Raw genomic sequence first — 9,861 nt, forward strand, 5'->3', positions numbered from 1 at the left:
TCTCCCAATAAAACTTCTGATGATAATTTTCAAGGTATTTTGCTATTCAGTAAATCAACAGCACAGTAGGAATTAGCATGGATTCTTCTGTATGTTTTTGGTCAATCTTTTTCTTTTCTTGGCCACGTGCTTGTCACCTTTCCATGACAACTCTTCTTTTTGTGATCATTGTTGGCTGGATACAATTTTCTGGCTACAGGGAGTTCCACACCTGCTATTACCCTGTACAGAGCTGACAATGCAAACTAATGACATGAGCTCAGTTACCACAAGCTCCTTTATTTCATGTTGGCTTATTAAAGGATCCTCAGGCGGGTCCTGCCAGCTCCGATGCATATGAGCAATCCCGCTGATTGCAGCAGAACTGCCCAAGTGTGTAAGGAATGAGGGACTGGCCACTGAGAGAAGAACAATTTCTGCTAAGACAGGGCATGTCAAACCAGTGGCCACCAGCCAGTGTGATGGAATTAATGAGGGGAAACAGTAGCCAGCAGTGACAAGTTGGGATAAACTCAGAGAGTAGCACTGCCACATCCAATTACTGTATTTCATTGTTGTTCCCTGGAAATGGGGAGCCCTCTGACAACCTCCGTGAAAGCTGAACTGGAAATTCTGGAAATAGAAAAAGCCAGTGTGAGTAAAGTTTATGCTGATCCCCTTTATAAAAGAACAAATGCTAACACAGAAAAAGCCTTGCCTTTCCGTCCTTGACTTTGTTACAAAGTCTGCACTTTGCTGCCTTGCAGGAAGTGTTAAAATAAATTGCTTTCAAATGAAAAGAAAAATAAAAGTTAGGAAAACATTTTTTTTGTCTAGGCCTAATTTTGTTCTGTTGGAAGTGATGCTCTTATGTTTTGATGAAAAGCATATTTTGATCTAAAACTCTTGTATAAAGCAAATTGGACTATCGAGATTCCTGGGACTACTTTAAAAAGTAAAACCTAAGGCATCTTTTTCCATGCCTAATAAGGGCATTTACTGGTAAAGGAACCAGAGAATTAGTCCAAAGAGTGCAAAACCCATGTTGATGCCAATGATATTTTGCTCCATAGAATACTTCATTCAACCACAGATTCTGATACATATGAACAAAATAATAGCCTGGAGGAATGATTCATGTGGAATTATTTAATTCTGCCTGGCAGAGTGTTACTTTTAGCTGGGAAAAACCTTCTTGCAGGCCGGTAGGCAGCAGAATCTGCAGCACAAAGCCAAATGACATCACCAGCTTCTCTGTGTAACAAAAGGCCAGTGGCATCCCCCCTTGCTGAGTGAAAATTAGCAGCAGGTCTTTGCACTGTGCACATACTTTGAGAGGAGGGAATTGTGTCATTGTTATTTGCTATTTCCGCAAGCTGACACTTATCTTGTAAGCACATCAACTGTTTGCTTTAGCTCCACAAGTCATTTCCTATACATTATATCAGTTAGTCATGCTGCTCTGCATTGTGTGCAAAAGAGGTTAAATTCCACATGTAGAGAAATAAAAGATGAAGGAGAACTATCTAAATAATTGTTTTAGAATGGGAGCAACTATTATTTTCTTTAAAAAGTAACTGTGTTGGTAAACTGTTTCAGACTTTTGTGTCTACATTTGGAGCCAGATCAGTGCATCAAACCCTTAAACTCCTTGAAGATGAAATAGACCAGATCAAATTCTACCAGATTACTAAATTAGAATCATAACTTTCCTTGATTTTTAAAACCCAAAAAAGCATGCAGACCTATCTGGACAAAAAACAGAGCTGACTAGAGATGCAAACAGAGAAAAGATATTGGGGGGGGTTTCATACATTTAGCATATGTAAAGAAATACATTTTTGTAATTGTATTTTCACAGCTATTGCCCAGTTTTACTGGCAAATGTTTGTTTGCTGTATTGTTGCTGGGGAATTGTTGTATCATTTCTAGGGAATTGGAAGTAGTTTTTTCCCAGCTTTAATATCATTGAAGCTTTGGTTTTGGTTCTGCCTTTTTACAGTAATATTTGCTTACTCTTTATTTTTTTATTTAATTACTGCCATGCATAGTGCTGCATTGTACATATGAGAATATACCAAATAGAACTGTAATTCCTCAAGCACAAGGGGAAAGTAAGGGGAAAAAGAAAGCAGAACTATGAGGGAATAAAACATTCTTTGGCAAATAATAATGAATATTTTATTTAGCTTGGTTTGAAACATAGCACAGTAAGATTCTCTTAGAGAGCTAGAATATAGGCTTTTTTCAGTCTCTTGGCTCTATAGTAAGATCCTGAAAAATGTATTTCCTTAATCCATGATTGAATACAAACTTATCAGTCAAGATTTTCACAGTCTGTAGATTTCTACAATAGAGTTCAAATTCTAAGGCAACACAGTTCACTTTTTTCTTGTTCTCACTATCTCATTCTGTGTAACTGTATTAACATCACTGTTCTTCATATTTTCTTTATTTTTAAATATCCCAGGACAATATTATAAAGTCTTTGTGGAGAAAAAAGTAAAAAATTATGGTTTCAATTCTCCAGACACTGAAGCAAGTGCTTAATTTAAAGCATGTGGGTAATCCAAATTTGCTTCTGTCATTGGCTTCTGGACCTGAGCCAACACATTTGGAATGCATCCTGCATATTTATTCTACTATATACATGATTCAATCACATGTGTGCAAAGTTGTTTGTGATTAAATTTGTCAATTAAAGTAACTTAATTGAAATTTAACCTGAGAAAAATTTAATGACATTCCTACAATAAGGGTAACATCAGAAGACAGAGAAGTCTTTCATTTTTCAAAAAAATCCCTAGCATTTGAGGCCAAATATCTGTATAAATTTGGTGGTTTTTTTTCCTTTCTTGAAAAATAATTTTAAAAATAGAAATTGGTTTGATTTTTAAAATAAGATGATCAGTGCATTGCTCTTCATATTCTCTGGATATTTTTTTTGATGCTTGAGTGTGCCAGAAGTATCTGAAGAAAGTGCAGCAAATTTTCTCATCTGATTTCTTAATAACTTTCTTTTTGTTTCTCAAAAAAACACACATCCATTTCAAAAATTCATCTGCAAACTGTTTCTTCTTTTGAGGTTTGATTTTGATTGTGTGATGTATTAAAATGAAATGCTGATGTTCCAGAGCCAGTCCTTTGCTCGTGTCTGCCCTGGTGGATTATTTCTGAAAAGTGTAAGAGATGGTTGGGTACCTAAATGCTGCTACTGAGATAATTTACATTTATTCAGGTTCTGTATATATATATATATATATATATATATATATATATGTTTGTTTTCATATATATATTATATATATGACAGGGAGAAAAGAAGAGAATTATTACTAACAACTGGCTGGTAGTAAACAGCAAATAAGAGGTTCTAAAGAGAAAGAAGTTTGTTTCTAGATGACCTGTCTGGAGTCCTGTATTATGTACTTTTATTCTTAGAGAAGCTATAATATCCAACAGCTGCTGTTCTGCTGTGTCATTTTCTGTTTACAAAACAAATATAAGAACAAATGTGAGAATATATTATTATTTTGCAGACAAGTTGTGTGGGCCTGACTGATATACTCCATCTTTTGCCATCAACAGGAAGGAATTATGTATTTTTATTGATATTCATATTATTCATTTCAGAGATGTTGTTGAGAGTGAAGGGCTTCCAGGATGGCTGGAATGACCCTACAAAATGTTTGATGTGCTACTGTAGGAAGCAGAAATTTCCTTTGGTGTCTTCTGATGAAAACGTAGACTCTTTGTTCCCTGGTTCTCTGATTCCTGGACTACTCTCTTCAAAAGAAATTTCAGCTTTTTGTGTTATTTTTAAAACAGGAAGAAACGTTTTTTCTCTGTTTTTAACTTTGTCACTGAAGGCAAAACTTGAAAGAACTTTTTAACATAAGCATAAAAATCTGTTTTCCTGGTGAAGAGTGAAGTGTCTCAAAGGAAGCTCCATGGCAGGGTGACTTGTTTCCATCCACACCTAAGCCACCAGCGTGTGCTGCAGCCAGCACTGGGGGCTGAGGCTGCTCAGACACACTGACTGAAACCTCTCTTGTGGAAACTTCCTCACAGGACTGGTGTACAAAGCTAACTATTGATAAAGTGCTTTTAAAGGAGATGCTTAAATAAAAATCTGGTACTTGTGCAAGGTCACAGATAATCCTCTACTTTACAAGGGGCCAGAGGCAAACCAAAGCATGAGCACCAAAGAAAATTTTCCTATGGTGCTCTGATCTTCCTTTTGTTTGCATGAGATCTGGCATGAATTTAATGTCCTCACTATGGCTCTACTGAGGATTTAATTTTAATTAAATTGCCTGCTTGAAGAGGTTAAAAAAGGAAAAGGTCAATATGCTGAACACCACTGAAGACAGGATAGAATGCTTTACCTCTGATCTGCAGGAGGCCAAAGGTCTTACTTGAGACTCCAGTGTCTCCCAAACCTTCACTGAATTCCTAAAAAAAAATATTATTATTCGAGAATGAGACCAAGTCTCATTCTCATTTCTCATTCTCATTTCTCTCAGGACTTCCCTTATGGGTAGAGGCATACATGTGAGGGTTTCAAAAGGAACAAATAGATAACAAATGGAAGCATTAGAAGCATTAGAATGTCCAGAATTATGCTTCTCTAGAGTAATGCCATTATTTGGGATGATTTTGATATGGTGTCCTACATTTTGACCAGCTTGCTTTCCTCCTTCTGTTCACCTTCAGAAGATCTCTAATGGACATAGTAACAATTACCCTGAGCTGTTAGTTCTGCTTTCATCTTCAGGGCCATCTGGTTTCTTGAATCCATGTGTGGTGTTTTTTTTTTACCTGACAGTCAATAGAGACTATGAAATTACTAATGGTAGAATCAAGGCTCCTAACAACTTTCTGGTACTCTTTTTCTTTTTAATCATCCATCTTTCTTTTTCCATATGAGCATTTATGCAAGCATTTTAGGGGCCATGGATGATAAATTCCTTATTTACCTGCTAATTACTGAATAAGAGAGTTCACTCAGATCCTGCTCAGTAAGCCAAAATCTGAAATCTCAGCACTAATTACCTTTCATTTGATGATTTTGAGTACTCAGCTCTGGTTTGAGTGCTTCATTCTGAAGTCTGCAAGTCAAGACTCCTGTATTTAGGTGTTTTACAGGAGGTTCTGCTGGTTTTCACAAAGCAGTGACACAATAATTACATACACAGATCAGCTGAACAATAATATCATCTCTAGTAGATCTGTGCAGCCAGTGAGGAGTACAGAGTGGAAGAATATAAGACATGAAATCTTTTGTTAACCCAGGAGTTACCTTTTTCTTGTTGTGAGACCCAAAGGTAATGATGACTTTCTATTAGCATGAACCACTGGTATGTTAATGACTTGGAAACTTAGGGAGATGGGGCAGTGGAATTATCAAGTGGGACACTATAAATCTTGGGTGAAGATACTGGGTTGTGAAAATTCACCTAACCAAGCTCTTTTTTTGTCTTTGTCACATTCCACTTATGTATTATGCCAGCCTTTGTTTCCTTAGGCTAACTTGCTATCTGGAAGTAAACACTGAATTACCCTCAGTGTAAAGTTTATACTCATCCCCTTGCAAACTGCAGTGCTCCTGACATCAGAGGTGCCATAAAGTGTGCCCACTTGAAAGGATAGCACATGGCTAGTTTATTGACTTGCATTCCTGGCCTAGGTGCTGAAGAATGATGATTCTCCAGGCATACAGCTTTTTGGGTGAGTCTGAAATGGCTTTTGAAGTGATTTGAAACATGCCTTTGGCTAAGGAATCACTGGTTCCCCTGAAGTAAACAAAGGGACTGTACTGCTACCCAACTATTGCTGTGTCACACCAGGACGCTTCCCTCTGAAGGGTGTCAGCAGTGGTGCAGCAGAGGAACCTGCTGAATTCATGCTGACAAACAGGAGTTTACAGAAACCTGGCTGCTGGCAGGCTGCAGCTGAAAGCACAAAGAGGATCGGATAGGCAAAGCAGGTGGTTTATGAGCAGTGTTTCATACACAGAAATGTGAGATGCAACCTTTGTTCCTTTAGGAGACATTGTTTTACTAGAGATAAGATACTGCATTTCAAAGAATCCAAGTGCTTACAAACCAAGGATGAAACAGAAACCTAACTTGGCTACTTGAGTACTGAGAACCTGACTGTGGTGGGAAGGAATGTTTTATTAGCCTGGGCTTGGTACTACTCTGTTAGTTGTGTGACTGTAAAACTTTAATGAATTTTCATGCAAATTCCATTAAAACATTGTTCTTAAAAGCTTCAAGAAATTACCTTCATGCATGACTGCAGTTGTATTTTGTACAAGAAAGTATAGTACAGCACAGCATATTTTTTTGTAAAAGGTTTTGAGAAGATATTTCTCCTCTAGCAGTTTTCTTGGGGACAAGAGTCCCTCAGGGAACTGGTGGAGGTATTGATGAAGACACACTAAAATCCCATTATCTATCCACCCATCTGTCCACAGTAGGTACCTGTCTCACAAGCTTTTATATTTAGGCTTTATACCATAAGAGTGTGATTTCTTTCAGGCTAAGTGTTTGGAGTTTTATAGGTTAGAACAAGTGCAGTGCTCGTCTCTGGAAGTGATGGTAGGTGATGTCTTCTCTTTCTTTTCACAAAGAAGCAAAGAGGAAGTCTGTGCCAGCCCATGCATGTAACAGAAAAGTGCAGATATATCCTGTGGAATTGAACAAACTTAGATCAAAGGCATTGTATATGAAGACGTAAGGGGAATCCAAATGTTTTGAATTATTTGTGTACTTACTAAAGTACAATTTATTTACTTCCTTTTAACGTAACCATATTAAAGCTCCATACCATGCTGTGTGTTTTGAAGGCTGTGTATCTTCTAGTGGTGGTTGGTACTAAGGTGAGGGATGAGAAAGGAAAGAGAATCAAGGAAATACCTGACAAAATTTAAAAAGTGAAGTATGAGATAACATTTTGCCACTGACCTTGCTTACTGACTACATTATTGCATCCTTTCTATAGAAAATACTATTTACTGGAGAGGTGCCTAGAGCAGAGCCCCAGACTGCAGAAAGACCCACAATACAGCACAGAAGTAGCAATATCAGGAGGTTGTCACAAAACTTCTGAGGGTGCCCAGGATCCAGCACCTCAAAACAATTTCAGTGTGAGAATTGAAGGTTTGAATTAGGGGATATTATGAGATGGAGTAGAAAGCAACTATTTGAATTTACCCAATATGTTAATTAATAGTGGAAAAAATGCAGAGAGGTTAGCATGATGTTTAAAAATAATTTTCATGTTAACTGGTTTAATTCAGTTATGCAAAGAGGGAAACACTTAAATCCATCAAACCACAATGAGTTTTAGCTTGCAGACTTGCTGCAGTTTCTCCACTGAAATCAGAGCAGAGGATGGGTGAGGCCACATTTTGGAGTTAGATGCTAACAGCTGGCCAGATCTGTGATCTTTTACCTCTTGATCTTTTCTTAATCCTCCAAGCGTACGCTTAGAAGCAACAGCTTTCTATGCCAAAGTGTAACTGCTGATATTTTCCAAGCCCTGTTTTCCAGCTCTGATGGTTCTGGTACACTTAAGCTATATATTTGACACATATGACTTTATCATCTGGGAAGGAACACTACATTTGGAATCCAGGGGAAACAAAGTAGAATTCAATACTTTCTAAGGGAAATCTAAGAGTTTGGTTTTTAGGGCAAATATACCAAGTTACTATTAATTAAAAGAAGAGGTTTTTTTATAATAAATTCTCCAATGGTCTTGAAAATATTTTTATAGTATAATGCTTTATTCTAACACATTTAAAAGCAACAATCACAACATCACCTCATCAGAGATACAGCCTATGCTTACAAATCTCTTTAATTTTTACGGGTAATTTCTGTTTGCTGGAGCATTTTATTTGTGCTGTTTACTTTTCAGGGTCTGTCATCGATTAAACAAATCCTAGGGGATTTTCTGAAAACTTGCTAGAGTACAACTTCTCCATGCACCCTTGTTCTGTTTGTCTAAAACTGCACCAAAGTTGGAACTAAAGTATGTGTGTGGGAAGGACATATGGCTAGGTAGAAGACAGCATATGTCTTTAGTATGCACTTACCATGCAGTTAGTTTAGACAGCATCTGTTGTTTGTTTGAACAACTTTTTTTTTCTTTTGTAGGGGGAGGGTACAGTCTGTTTAAAGGGGACCTGCAAAAGGAGGGAGGGGAAAGGTTTATGTCTGTTTTCTTCATTTTTTTCCCCTTCTGTTTAAGGAAGAATTGCTCTGGCTTGTCTTTTGTCTTAGAAATAACAGGACTTTGAAGCACTATCTTTCATGGTTTTGTTGCAGGCATTTTTGGATTGCTGAGGCTCTGGGAGTTTTTGTCAGCTTTAAATGAAAGGGAGAGTAGGTGTGGGTTGCTAACAAAGAGCATTTCTCCAAGCCCTCCTAGTGAAATGCATTTACATTTCTGGTACCATTAGAGCACTCCTGAATAGTTAGAACCCTGTGAGGACCCTGTGAGGCTGTTTGGTGCATACAGCTGATTTAACATCTGCATTTGGCATACATTGTGGTGATCGGTTCTTGCAGCCCAGGCTGCTGCTATTTATTTGGTGGGAGCAGATGTTTGTCCTCTTGCTCCTGGGAGCCCCTGATTTGCAGGCAGCTGCTCCTGTACCCAGGCACTGAAAAAGCAGGAGAGGTGCAAGAAGAGAGGTCTATTCTGGCCTGTTTTATTCCAAGCATAGCTGCCCTGAGGTCCCTGGAGCTGCCCCCTTCACTGAGTGGGCACCTACCTGAATCCACAAGCCTCAGCTGGCTCAAATTTGTCACCAAGGCTTCCCATCCCAAAACCCTGGAATACTCAGCAAGTTCTGAGCAGTTCCATGACCTCCCTCCTCTGCATCGTGTTTTAATAGTCATGAGCCTGTAACCAAAATCAGCTATTAAAGAATTTACACAATACCTCACACATGAAGTAGGCCAGAACTTGGCAACAGCAGTGGTGTTTTGCTAAGCAAGTACAAATATAGAGGCAGACTCAATTTTGGCAGGAAAGAATTCCCAACTCAGTTAATAGGCTTTTTACATGTAAGATCTCTCAGATGTCTCAAATCAACTGGTTTGCCACTTGTCTTTTAATTTCCAAGGAAAAGCATAGCAGACAGACCTGGATTTCTATGGTGCTTATTGTTTCAAGAATTCCCATACTGGAAAGGAAAGAGGAGGCAGAAGGAGAGGGAAGTGTCTTTCGTCATAAGAATTATAATTACTCAACGGAATACTTTCAGTATTTCAATTTGAATATTTTTAGGGCCTGTTGGTATCATGCAAAACAATGTGTTCAGTTAGGGACTTCAGTTCTAAGTTGTCCCTAAAGTCCCAGAGCTGGACAAAACCCCACAAGTGTGAGTGCAACCAACTCCATGAAGTCTGGCCCTCGAGGACACCTCCAGGCCCCATAGCCTTGAGTGGGAGCACACCAGTCAATTAGCTGAAGGAAGACTCATTTCCAAAATGCTTCACTGCTGCCTCCCATTTATTGTTTATTGTTTATTATTTCTATGCTAAAGTCACAACCAAAAAGCAGAGTGAATATGTTTCAAAACTAAATATGAGAATAATAAGCCATGTCTGATTTTTAATAGGAATAAGTACCCCTGAAATTCAACAACTAATGAGGAGGAGGAATGATTAATAACTTCATGGAGACAGATAGGTTACTCTAGGAAGGAGAAAACATTAATAAAATCGATTCAAAAGAGGTGTTTGTTGCTCTTCCAAAACACTTTCCAGCAGTTGTGTGAGAACTATCACAGCTGCATCAAAGATGTCCTCTTTCTTTACAAGTTGCCTTTGCTGCAGAAGTCACAGGAGGGAGCTCTAAGGT

Source organism: Poecile atricapillus, chromosome 10 (genome assembly GCF_030490865.1).
Source record: "Poecile atricapillus isolate bPoeAtr1 chromosome 10, bPoeAtr1.hap1, whole genome shotgun sequence".
Lineage (NCBI taxonomy): Eukaryota > Metazoa > Chordata > Aves > Passeriformes > Paridae > Poecile > Poecile atricapillus.